The sequence below is a fragment of the Kogia breviceps genome, chromosome 4 (assembly GCF_026419965.1).
Source record: "Kogia breviceps isolate mKogBre1 chromosome 4, mKogBre1 haplotype 1, whole genome shotgun sequence".
Taxonomy (NCBI): Eukaryota; Metazoa; Chordata; class Mammalia; order Artiodactyla; family Physeteridae; genus Kogia; species Kogia breviceps.
The window spans coordinates 1,987,504-2,000,486 of NC_081313.1; the positions used below are offsets into that span (position 1 = coordinate 1,987,504).

A 12,983-nucleotide genomic window follows, 5' to 3' on the forward strand; every position below is an offset into this window, starting at 1 on the left:
TGAAATACCTGAAATGGCACTAAACGCTTATAAGTTCCATTTGATGACCCCTTGCCTGTATAATCCCCAGATCTAAATACCCTGGTTTCCTGGATAATTTTTAAAAAGAAGGTGCATTCTTACTAATTTTCCACTAAGAGGGTACTTTGATAGGACAGCATTTAATACCGATACGATCAAATGCAACTTGTTATTGGCCAGCCTGAATCAGCCTAGATTTTTCCACTCATGAGAATCACACGTTTGCCTGAGAACTTACCAGTTCCCACAGCCAAGCATCCTCTGGGCCTTTTTTTTTTTTTTTTTTTTTTTTTTGAGGGTAATCGGTCAATATATATTTAAACATCTTATTATAGTAAATATTTCAAGTCGTTAAAATGTTCGACCTTTTCATTAAGTAATTCCACTTCTAGGTACACAACCTAAAAAAACCATAGATGCACACAGATTTATGTATAAGATAGGAATTCATGTCACAATTCCAAATTATACACATCTATATTTACTACAGTAAATATTTACTAGAGGAATAACACACTTAAACAAGAACTCAGGGTATGTGTATATTAAACCAAGTCTTCGTAACCAGAGACTTACATTCCTCCTCAGTCTAAGTGCAGCAGGTCTCTATTCAGATGCCTATCCTGGCGGGACTCACAGAAAGAGCACATCAATTCAGCATCCTCAATCTATTCTACAATGTAAAACCCAAACGGAACAATGGCTTATCTGTATTTATTACCAGCTATTACTGAACTTCTCAGAAAATTGTTAGTTTGTTAAACGTAGATGCCACCATCCACTCACATGATGTCCGGCACAGAATCATTCCGAATGACCTTATGGGTGACATCAGCTAGCGGGAAAAGACCTCCATCTGTCCTCCGGATGCTAGCTGCATAGCCCGGCCAGATCCGCAATCTGTGTTGCTGTAGTACCATGGCACTTGTAGGGTCAAAGAAGTTTCTCCCCAGCAGCTTCGTATCTAAAAGTTTCATTACCCGACGGAAAACAGCATCGTAGAAGGGAATGCGCAAGTCAGAACAGGGCTCCAGGATCTTTGTCAACTGAATCTTAATGGTGATCTCAGCACTGTCAGTTTCCCGTTGACTTTTTAACTCAAGAACTTGTTGAAGCTTACCAGGCAGCTAGAGAATGGATCCATGGAAAGCAGTGATGTGTCCGGGGACAGCTTGACGGTCCTTCAACGCGCCAAACCTCATATGCTTTTGCCCTCCACGTTGGGGCTGAAAGTCACATGATACTGATAAATTGCTTCATTATGACACTGTATTTTGATAAGGTTCAATCTCAAAGATTGAGGTGTTCCTTTCGATCCTCGCTTCACAAAAGGCTCCTTTTCCTTGTGTTCTGGAGTCCCAAGTGGTGGGCGATCCAGAGAGTGCAGTGGGGCCGGAGACAGAAGTGGCGGAGATGACAGCTGGGCAGGATCCTGAGAACTCAGGCTGAGAGTGCAGGGAGCCGTGTATACTCCTCTGCCTATACCACCAGCTGCTCCTCCCATCGGTAATAAAAAGGCATCCAAATTCCCTCTTCCAAGCGTTCTAGTCCAACCAACGGAGGCCTCTGCCATCTTGCTATCTCCAGATGCCAACACTGAAGGATCCAGAAAAGTGGGATGGGGTTCTTCTGTGTCCTTGCGTGCAATACTGGTAGACAAGCCTCGACCTAAAATGCCTCTACCTAAAGGAGGCATTTCCTGTTTCACACGGGTACGGGACACTGTTTCAAGGCCCAGTCCTCGGAACATTGAGACCAAACCCACAGATTCCTTTTGCACTGGTCCACTCTGTGGGCCTGGCTCCTCTCGCTTTTCAAATACATGCCCTCTGCCTGCAGGTCCTGCCCTGCCCAGAGCTGGGTCCAAAGGTTTTGGAGCCTGTTGCCAAGAGCCTGGCATCTGCACAGACTGAGATGGGTACACAGGAGACGGGCCCCTGAAGGGTGGTCGGACAGGATCCATTGCAAGGCTGGCCTGTTGCAGAGCGACCTTGGCCTCCCCGGCCTTCCACACCTGCGTCCCCTGCTCTCTCCAGCGTTCGAGCCCTCGCGCAGCTCAACGGGGCCTCAAGCGAAGCCCGAGCTCACCGCTCGCGCAGCTCCACGGGCCCACATCCCTCTGGGTCTTTACTTCACCTCTGCAGTGGTTCCGGAGCCCTCAGCTTCTCCAAGTAGTGGATAGGAGGGACCAGGATTCTCCCCTACCCCCAATCCATAGCAGACAATTTTTTTTTGTTTTGTAAAATACAATAACAATTAACATAGATAATGAACAAAAATAAGTAGACTTTTAAATTATTAGGTTCAACAGACATACAATTGCTCTATCACAATGGGGTAATGGTTTCTAAGTGCTTACTTTCGGTTTCTATTCTTTTTTGTTTTTTAATAAATTTATTTATTTTATTTATTTATTTTTGGCTGCGTCGGGTCTTGGTGCTGTGCACAGGCTTTCTCTAGCTGTGGTGAGCGAGGGTTCCTCTTTGTTGTGGTACGTGGGCTTCTCGTTGCGGTAGCTTCTCAGGTTGCACAGCACGAGCTCTAGGAGCACGGGTTTCAGTAGTTGTGCCTCGCGGGCTCTAGAACTCAGGCTCAGTAGTTGTGGCGCACGGGCTTAGTTGCTCCACGGCACGTGGGATCGTCCTGGACCAGGGCTCGAATCCCCGTCCCCTGCATTGGCAGGCAGATTCTTAACCACTGTGCCACCAGAGAAGCCCCCGATTTCTATGCTTAATTGGTCATGGACAGGTGACAAGCCATTTGCAGACCATCACTGCTAAACTGTGTCTATGGTCAACTGATTTTGGACAAGAGTGCCAAGACCACTCGATGGGGAAAGAATAGTTTTTCAACAAATGGCACTGTGGACAATTGAATAGTCACATGCAAAAGAATAAAGTCAGACCCTTACCTCATACCACTGACAAAATCTACTCAAAATAAATCAAAGACCTAAATACAAGAACTAAAATTCTTAGAAGAAAACATAAGGGTCAACTTTCATGACCCTGGATTTGGCAATAGATTTTAGGTATGACACCAAAAGCATGAGCAATAAAGGACAGAATAGATAAATTGGACTTCATCGAAATTAAAAACCTCAGTGCTTCAAAGAACACCATCAAAAAAGTAAAAAGACAACAGATACAGTGAGAGAAAATATTTGCAAACCATCTATCTGATAAGGGATTTGTATGCGAAATATATAAGGGACTGTTACGCTCAAAAATAAAAAGTAAGTAATCCAATTTTAAAAATGGACAAAGGATTTTCTCCAAGGTGGATATACGGATGGGTAATAAACACATGAAAGGATGCTTTCCATCATTGTCATCAGGGAAATGCAAATCCAAAACATGATGAGGTAGTATAGTACTTCCCACCTACTAAGAAGGCTAGAAACAAAAGTCAAATAACAGCACACTTGGCAAGGATGTGGAGAAATCAGAACCCTCCTACACTGTTGGCGGGAATGTAAAACAGTGCAGCCACTTTGGAAACAGCCTGGCAGTTCCTCCAATGATTAAACACAGACTTACAATATGACCCAGTAATTCCATTCCTAGGTATGTATCCAAGAGAAAGGAAAACCTTCTCCGTGCAAAAATTTGCACACAAATGTTCATAGCAGCATTGTTCATTATAGCGCAGAGGTGGAAACAACTCAAATACACATCAACCTATGAACGAATAAACAAAATGTGGTCCATCCATACAATGAAATATCATTCAGCCACAAAAAGGAAGGAAGTATGGCACATGCTACAAGATAGATGAAGCTTTAAAACGTCATGCTGGGTGGAAGAAGCCAACACAAAATAGCACATATTGCATGATTCCATTTGTACGTAGTGAGTTATAGCTAAACTTAGGGTTTGGGGTCTCTGTTTGAGGTGATCAAAATATTCTCATATTGACTATGATGATGGCTGCACGTAACTGTGAAAGCACCCAAAACTATTAAATTGTACATTTTAAACAGACGCGTTATTTGATATGTGAATTATATTTCAATAAAGCTGTACATTTAAAACAAAAGCAGTCACAGGTAAACTCCTCCCCTCACGTGTACTGGGTGTGGTCTCCGCGCCGTCAGGGAAAGCCTATTCTTACTCCCGCTCCCGGAGGGCTCCCCGAGATCTGGAATGGCATGGCTGCCTTCAGCACGGGGCGGCCCTTGTGGCCCTGGACAAATGGCATCCGTAGCGAATCTGAAGGCAGCCACACAGGTCATGGGGCCTGACTCTTTGTCTTGAGGTCAGGGCTGCCAAAGCCCCAGCTGGCGTCCAGCCCGCAGATGGAGGGATGTGAAGGAAGCCCCCTCTACCCACATGGAGCCCGACTTTGCTCCCTTCCGGCACCTTCCATACATGGCCTGCTTCCAGGATGTGCAGAAGACCTCTCTCCCGGAAGCAGCTCAAAGGTGGCAGAGTGCCGTCTCCCAGGACTTGGGAAGAGAGTCCCCAGTGCCCCGCGGTGCCTGAGACCCCGAGAGATGGCAGAGCGCCCTGTAGGGCATGCGCCTCGGAAGACGACTTCTCTCGTTACCCACCCTGCTCATGACCTCAGCGTCTGTGCACTTACACAGCGAGAGTGGATCTTCCTACTTCACAAGGCAACCAAGATTTTGGCATGCTTTCAAGCCCGAAGAAATGAAATGGGAAAAGAATTTGAAAAAGAATGGATATATGTGCATGTATAACTAAATCACTTTGCTGTACACCTGAAACTAACACAACATTGTAAATCAACTATACTCCAATATGAAATACAAATTTTTTAAAAAAAGAGCTTGAATCAAAGTGATACAGCCATCATCTGGTTGAATGTATACTCTGGACATTCTGTAATAGTATTAATTATGTCCTTGAAAAAATACATAAGCATCTGTATGTTCTGTTAATAATTTGTGTCCTTAGATCTTTTACATTCATTTTTGTGTTCATGTTTGTTTATGTGACCTTTTACCACCATGCATCAAATAAAACACACCTGTCATATCTGGGAAAAAAAGGAAGAAATGAAAGGCACCCCGAGCCCCGGCGCCAGCCCTGGGTCCCCTAGCTCTTGCCAGGTGCTGTTCTGGGGTTTCAAGTCTATTGAACAAATGTTGTTGACCTGTCAGGCAATTAGCCAACTTCACGACCACCCCTGCAAACTATGTGACATGATTGTCTGCCATTTATCTAAAGAGGCCAGGACCTGAGTGATATAACACAGAGCGGAGCATTTCCACCACTGGTGGGATGTATATGTGTGCATCCTAGCTTTTCTGCAGCTTCGCTTCTGGCACACGCATGAAATCTTTCTCAGGGGAGATTCGTCAGGAACTCGACCAGTTTTGCTGGAAACCTGCTGTTGATTATTCTACGCTAACTTTGCAATGATAAAGCATGTAGGGTATGTAATGAAACGTACACTGACCTATTTAAATAGACTCTTTTGTGGCTCATGAAAACAAAATCTCTCAGCCTCCCAAAGAGAAAAGAAGATTAAAAGGGTCTACACAAAAGCTCCAAAAGGTTTTGAAAAGAAAACGAAACAGCAGCCAAACAATAGGTTTTGGTTTTCTTTAAGCTGTGGTTTGGCCCATTTAGACACCAAAGCCCCGTCCCAGTGTCTGGTCTGTGTTCTGACACCAGTAAACCTGCAGACTGACGGCAGGAAGCTGGAAACTGTGACAGCCCAAACACGATGGCACACGAGGTTCCCAAGGCCTCCTTCATCAAGAGATGCGGACGCCGCACAGATGCAATGGTGAACATTCCCCCGCAAACGAGGTTTTCTCCCCAAACTGATCCCGCGTTCCTCTGTGGATGGCTGCCCAGCCCCCATCCTGTCTTTATCAGAACACCTGTTTGGAGTCCAGGCTGGAATTCTGGATGCAGGGCAAACAGAGATGTTTTTAAAAATGAAAGATCATGAAAGTTTCTTCCTGGCTGGTGACATTTAATCCTTGTAGCAGTTTTAGACTGGGTCGTGCTGTGTAGCATGGGGCGTCCTAGGTTGTACCGTAAAACATGGATCGTCTTGGAAAGAAGAAAAGCAATGGAAGGTGGAAGAGGACAGGAGTGTTCACCAGCCCCTCTTCCAATCCAGGCATTTCGCACATTCCACCACCTTCAGTCTCTTGTGATGATCCTTTGGGATGGATCATGTTATTATTGCTACTTTTTAAAATGAGCAACTTGAAAGTGTTTAAGGAACTAATCAGAGAGCACGGAAAGGCTGGCAGGACAGGACCCAGCGAGACCTGGCGATCACGGGTCTGTGTCCCCGCACCAGCCCGTGGCGCTCAGAGCTCAGCAAGGGGCTGTCCTGCTGGCTCGTCTGGGTGGCAGCGCCCACTTGTCAGAATCCTGACTCGGTCGTCCTGCTTGTGTCCCGCGCTCTTCACGAGGCCCACTTTTCCCTCGAGGTGTGCAGTTCAAGAAGCTGGTGTCTGGTTGGAAAGTCTGATGTGGAATCCAGGTACCGGATGTGAACATTCAGGTACACGATGCTGGTCTGTCAGTAGGTACGAGAGCGGCTGTTTCTCGAGAAGGTCAGCTCTGGCACAGCAAATATACACCTTAGCGCCCCTCAAGCTGATTTTGCAACATGCAGTGGGCATTTCTATAACACAGCCCCTGCGATGCAGGCTTGTTTCCTCCGATGGAGCCCAACTCCCTCCAGTGGCTTTCCAGGGGTCCCCGTCTCCATCATGTTAGACATGAAACACCTCTGCCGTTGGCAATGGCCCGGAAAGGTACCAGGACATCCTCAAATTCTTCAGTGCGAGTGAGCTCTTGTCCATGCCTTTCTAAAGACTTTATCTTTTTTAGAGCAGTTTTAGGTTCACAGAAAAATTGAGGAAGGTACAACTCCCAGCCCTACAGCAGCCTCCCCAGTGATGAACATTTCCATCAGATGATGTATTTGTTACAATAGATGAACCTACACTGACATGTCATTATCACCTGGAGTCCATACTTTACATCGGGGTTCACTCTTGGTGCTGTACATTCGGTGGGTTTGGGTAAATACATAATGACATGTATCCGTCACTACAGTATCACAGAGTAGTTCCACTGCCCTAAAAGCCCTCTGTGCTGCACTTATTCATCCTTTCCTACCACCCCTGGCAACCACTGGTGTTTTATTGTTTCCATTGTTTTGCCTTTTCCAGAGTGTCCCGTAGTTGGACTCATACAGTGTGTAGACTTTTGATATTGGCTTCCTTCACTTAGTAATATGTATTTAAAGTTCTTCCATGTCTTTTTTTTTTTGCCACACCACAAGGCATGTGGGATCTTACTTCCCTGACCCGGGATCGAACCTGTGCCCCCTGCAGTAGAAGCACAGGGTCTTAACCACTGGACCACCAGGGAATTCCCCCTCCATGTCTTTTGGTGGCATGATAGCTCATTTCTTTATGGAGCTGAATAATATTCCATTGTCTGGATATATCACAGTTTATTTACCTACTGAATGATACCTTTGTTGCTGCCAAGTTTTGGCAGTTCTGAATAAAGGTGCTGTAAACATCCGTGTGCAGGTTTTGTGAGGTCACAAGTTTACATCTCCTTTGGGTAAATACCAGGGAGTATGATTGCTGGATAATATGGTAAGAGTTGGTTTACTTTTGTAAGAAACTACAAAACTGTCTTCCAAAGTGGCTGTACAATTTTTCATTCCAACCAGCAATGAATGAGCATATGGTGTTTTTAGTGTTCTGGATTTTGGCCATTGAAATAAGTGTGTAGTGTATCTTACTGTTTTTATACTTCTTTCTACCAAAATTTTCCACGTCATTAGGAGAGCTTTTCAAATACCTAATAAATCTAGAATATAATGCCTTCTGAAAGTCTTTGGGTTTGGTATTTTACTCCCTGTGATGTTGTCTGTCCACATGTGTGTGGTTGTGTGTGAGTGTGTGTGTGTCTGTTGCAGAGGTGTGGGGTGCATTGGTAAACTAGAGGTGCCCATAGCTGATGGGGACTCTCCAGGCATCTAACGGACGTCACCAAACACATCAGCTGTAATTAATATGGACCCATAGAGCATCAACAATGAAACACTAGTATCTCTCCAATTGGATGATTGTTTTCAGAGTGTGTTTATTGCTTAAATACTTGACATAACTATCAGTTCAAATTTTTTTGACTACAGAAGGCAGCCTGATAAAGAAAATCCAAATAGAACAGTGATTGTCACGCTGACCCGTCAGTGTTGTGGTGAAACACCTGAAACAGATCTGGGGGGACAAAAATGCCAGAAAAGGCTTCTCTTGGGTGTTACTGGGTGGGAACCAAAATGCAGTAACATAAATCTCATGTGCTAAACGTCCTAAAATTGCAAAGGAAGCAGTACGTCCCAGGCACTAGGTTTCCACATGTAAAACCTGCATATGCAGAAGAGAGGCAAGATTCAAGGGAGTGGAGATTTCTTTTCTTTCTTTTTTCTATTTATTTTTTAATAAAAAATAAAAATAATTTATTTTTAAATTATTTTTTATTTAAAAAAATAATTTAAAAATAAAAAATATTTTTAATGAAAAATATTTTTATTAAAGTATAGTTGATTTACAATGTTGTGTTAATTTCTGCTATACAGCAAAGTGACTCAGATATACATATATGCACCTTCTTTTTCATATTCTTTTCCATTATGATAGGATATTGAATATAGCTCCTCTTGCTAGACAGTAGGACCTTGTTGTTTATCCATCCTATATATACTCGTTGCATCTGCTGATCCCAAACTCTCAATCTATCCCTCCCCCCACCCCCTCCCCCTTGGCAACCACCAGTCTGTTCTCTACGTCTGTGAGTCTGTTTCTGTTTCACAGATAAATTCATTTGTGTCATATTTTAGATTCCACATATAAGTGATATCATATGGTATTTTTCTTTCTCTTTCTGACTTCACTTAGTATGGTTCATCTCTAGGTTCATCCATGTTGCTGCAAATAGCATTATTTCATTCTTTTTTATGACTGAGTAGTATTCCACTGTATATATGTACCACCTCTTTATCCATTCATCTGTTAATGGACATTTAGGTTGCTTCCATGTCTTGGCTATTGTAAATAGTGCTGCAATGAACATTGGGGTGCATGTATCTTGTTGAAGTAGAGTTTTGTCTAGATATATGCCCAGGAGTGGGACTGCTGGATCATATAGTAGTTATATTTTTAGTTTTTCAAGGAACCTCCATACTGTTCTCCATAGTGGCTGCACCAGTTTATATTCCCACCAACAGTGTAGGAGGGTTCCCTTTTCTGCACACCAAGGGAGTGGAGATTTCTGGGCTAACTATAAATTTTTATATGTACTTTCTGAAAACTAAATTGTTTGAACTGAATGGTTCAGAAAGTAATTTGACATATTACTGGCACCAATTTTATGAATTTGGAATACATATTTCCTCACCTTTCGATCATGAAAACTACTGGAATTCATGTTAACATAAAAATTCCATTTGATGAGGTGTAGAGAAGAGCTGGGAAGGCTCCCAGGTGCTGTCTGTCAGCCACGACCGCCTGGTGGGTTGGGTCAGCACCGGGGTCCTCACGTGCTGCCTCCAACATAGAGAAGTGGGTCTGAGAGAGTCTTTGTCTCTCACCCAGCACCCCTGCCTCCAGGATCTCGGGGGAACACTTTATTACTGTCTGGTAAAGAAACGACATTGAGTATATAACCAGTGTCCCCACTGATGTTACAGAGCTTCGTTCTGGAAGCTCTAGGCGTTAATATAAAACAAGTTAAAATATTGAAAAGCAAGACTCATATCATTCTTAGAAAATAACGTTACCTGTAAAACTCAAAAGAGGCAATGAAAACTGTTCCTTCTATGAGAAGTTTAGCAAAACACACACAGCACAGAAGGCTGGGGCAGAGGACTCACTGCGTTGGAACAGAAACCCATGTTTGCCTTCAAGAGCCACACAGAGAGTTTGGTGGAAAAGGACTTCATTCCCTATAACAACACAATCTAAACGATACTAAGAAACAAAAGTGATGGAAACGTTCAGTAGTTGAGGAAGGAAACTCCCTAATCGGAGAGACACTCTTAACAACTGCAGAGGAAAATACCAGATTTCTGGACTCGACTCACACTGTCAGATACAAATCCCCCCTCAGTTAATTTATAAATATTATATGATTCCAATAAAATGCTGAGGTTCACCTGAAATAACACAGGGATGTTATAGTCCAGATACTTTAAAAGACTAAAAGAGATTGTAAACTTGCCAGATATGAGACACTATAAGGTTACAGTAAATACAGAGAGCCAGTGAGAGAGAGAGAGAGAGGAAGCAGTGCAGAAACACCAGAAACTCTCTAAATTATAAAGAAATGGGGAATAGATCACAAGAGAAGTATTTCTAATGATCCAGGGAACGGTCATGAGTTAAATGGTCGGTCCCGAGGGAAAATCTTTGCTTCACCCCTCGCTCGGAAGCAAACTCCTATCTGGTTGGAGTTAAATGTAAGAAAAGAACCTAGAACATTCACATGAGGGCATAGCACGGTCTGTCTCCTAAGAATAACATCAGAGATAAAAACCATAAAAGACTGATGAAGTTGATAAAATTTAAAAAAAATTAAGAATCATTCATTTTGTAAACCAATCAACAGCATCAATCACACTAGGAGTTCAAACAAGAAATTTGGAAAAAGTTGTGAGATTCCTGGCCAAAAAAGGACTTTTATTCTGCCTGTGGGATAAGGAGAAAACCCATTCTAAGAGAAAAAAATCACAGGAAAACTTGGGAATGATTTTTCGTTGAGATGTGGGGATGAAGGAGTGGAAGAAGATGATATTACCAGCTTTTTGCAAAAGATATAGAAACGAATAAAACGATTTTAAATAAAAAATTAACAAGAGAATATAAAAAAGAATGTCACTATGTGTATAACAAGGTCACGTTGCTGTACAGCAGAGATTGGTATGACACTGTAAATCAACTGTACTTCAATTAAAAAAAGATTAAGAAACGAATACGCTTTTAAAGATACTCAGATTCATTAGAAATAAGGAAAAGAAAACTTAAAATCTTGAGATTAATTTTTATCTGCCCAAAGGGGTCTCATTTAAAAGAACAGCAGTGCTCAGTGCTGGCGATGCTAAGAGAGGGGGGAGGACAGGGTGAGCCTGAAATTGCCTAGAACCCATGTATCAGCATCACTTTTCTGAAGGAGGCAGTAATCGTTTTAACAAAGTGTTTCCTCGTGTACGTGTATATTAAAACTCATTTTGTTAAGTATATAAATGTAATACATGTACATAGGTATGAACATGCATTGTGTTAAAGACATAAATATATAATGAATGCGTGCATAGCTTTTTGGAAGGTATGCATGTGTAGTTATAATAGTCACATAAAAGAAAAATAGTGTCTGCAATGTTATGGTAGTAAAATTACAGGTTAGTGTAAAATAAATTTTCTGAGCCCCCATGAGTTTTGCACTGAGCATACTTATAATATGAGAAATACTCTTTGAAAAGATGGAGCCAGAACGCTTTGGTGGGGAAAGAGTAATTCAAAAGTCATGTTGTAAATACATAATTTAGAGTAGTATGCAAATAATGAAAGCATGTATTCTTTAAATAAGCCTTATACTTCTGAAAAGAGAAAAGATTCATCAAATTATGGTATTAAGTACGAGACTACATCTCAGCACGTAGAGAAAGTAGGTAAAGCTGTGTGTTTTTCTGTCTGCCTGTCCACGGCAGGATGTAAACAGCTGCACAATCCCATGTTTGGGAACGCCAGCTCACTTCTGAGGACTTTGGAGGCCCTCGACTATTCCCTCCAAATCATACTGATTCCTGAAGGCACAGTTCTCTGTAAGAGAACCCAGCACAACTGCATGTTCTCTGTAAGTCAGCTGTGCAGACCACAGCTGCTGGATCTGAGGTGTGGATGCATGAATCCATTGACAGGACCATGGTTTTGGTGGGGATCTGAATGCAAATGCAGGGCAACCGTGAGTTCTGTGGGGAAGTGAGCATAGAGGTCAGCTCCATCACCCCTTGGAAAATGAAAACCAACCGAAGCAAAGGTAGGATGCCACCCGTAACACACAACAAGGCGTCTCTTAGATCAGGGGCAAATCTTTGCCTGCCGGTCTTCCAATGAGCTACACAATGAAACAAGTTCACAATTATTTTGAATGATTATAGTTTTTTAAAAAACCTTACTAAAATATTTTCCGATTTTAGAGTATTTGATAAAGTCAGGGAGTCTTTTGATGTGTTTTCTTTTAAAGTGAATGGATTCTGTTTTGGTAACTTTGATATTTCATTTGAAGGGAGTATAATCAACTGTTTCCTTTGTATTGATTAAAGAAATATAGTGCTTTTTTTTTTGCTTGGTTTTCTAGTAGTTATTCAATAGGTTAAAGGGCAATGCCATCTGTTTCCTAACAGGACATTTTGTGTAAGATTTGCAAGTCCTACAGGCACCTTTAAGCGTGGATAAATATGCACTCTTGGTTTCAGATGGGTAGTTTTTTACTACCAAAGGATGATTATGTTGTGTGCCTTGAGACATTGGCTATAATATATTTCCTGTCCCTTTATTGCATTTTGGAATCATAAACAATGACTGTTTGGCTCAAAGCCATTTATTCAGCCCAAAAAGACATTATTTGCACAACAAAAATCAATAAAAATGTTACTAGGTCTGGCTGGATACTTTGCTTAACTGTGATATTTGTCTATCACTGATGGCACGCCATCTCTCGCAGGAGACTGGGGCCAAAACACAGCTATTGATCCAGTCAGAGATGATGGATACTGGCATTTGGAAAGGGCTGCTGTAGAGAATCTCGATTAAAAAAATATTTCTAGGTTTTGCCTGGAGCACAGTCAAGATAACCCGAGTGAGGAGATTTTTCTCTGTTCTGCCGGGTTTCTCCCTCTTGTGGTGGAGAAGCACTCGGACCAAAGTCATTATTGAAAGAATTAAGTCA

The 12,983-nt window shown here is 42.3% G+C and overlaps 1 pseudogene; it reads right to left on the minus strand.

Moving 5' to 3' along the window:
• Nucleotides 1–803: 803 nt before the first annotated feature.
• On the minus strand, nt 804–1,984 carry LOC131755531 (piwi-like protein 2 pseudogene; annotated as a pseudogene).
• Nucleotides 1,985–12,983: the final 10,999 nt, after the last annotated feature.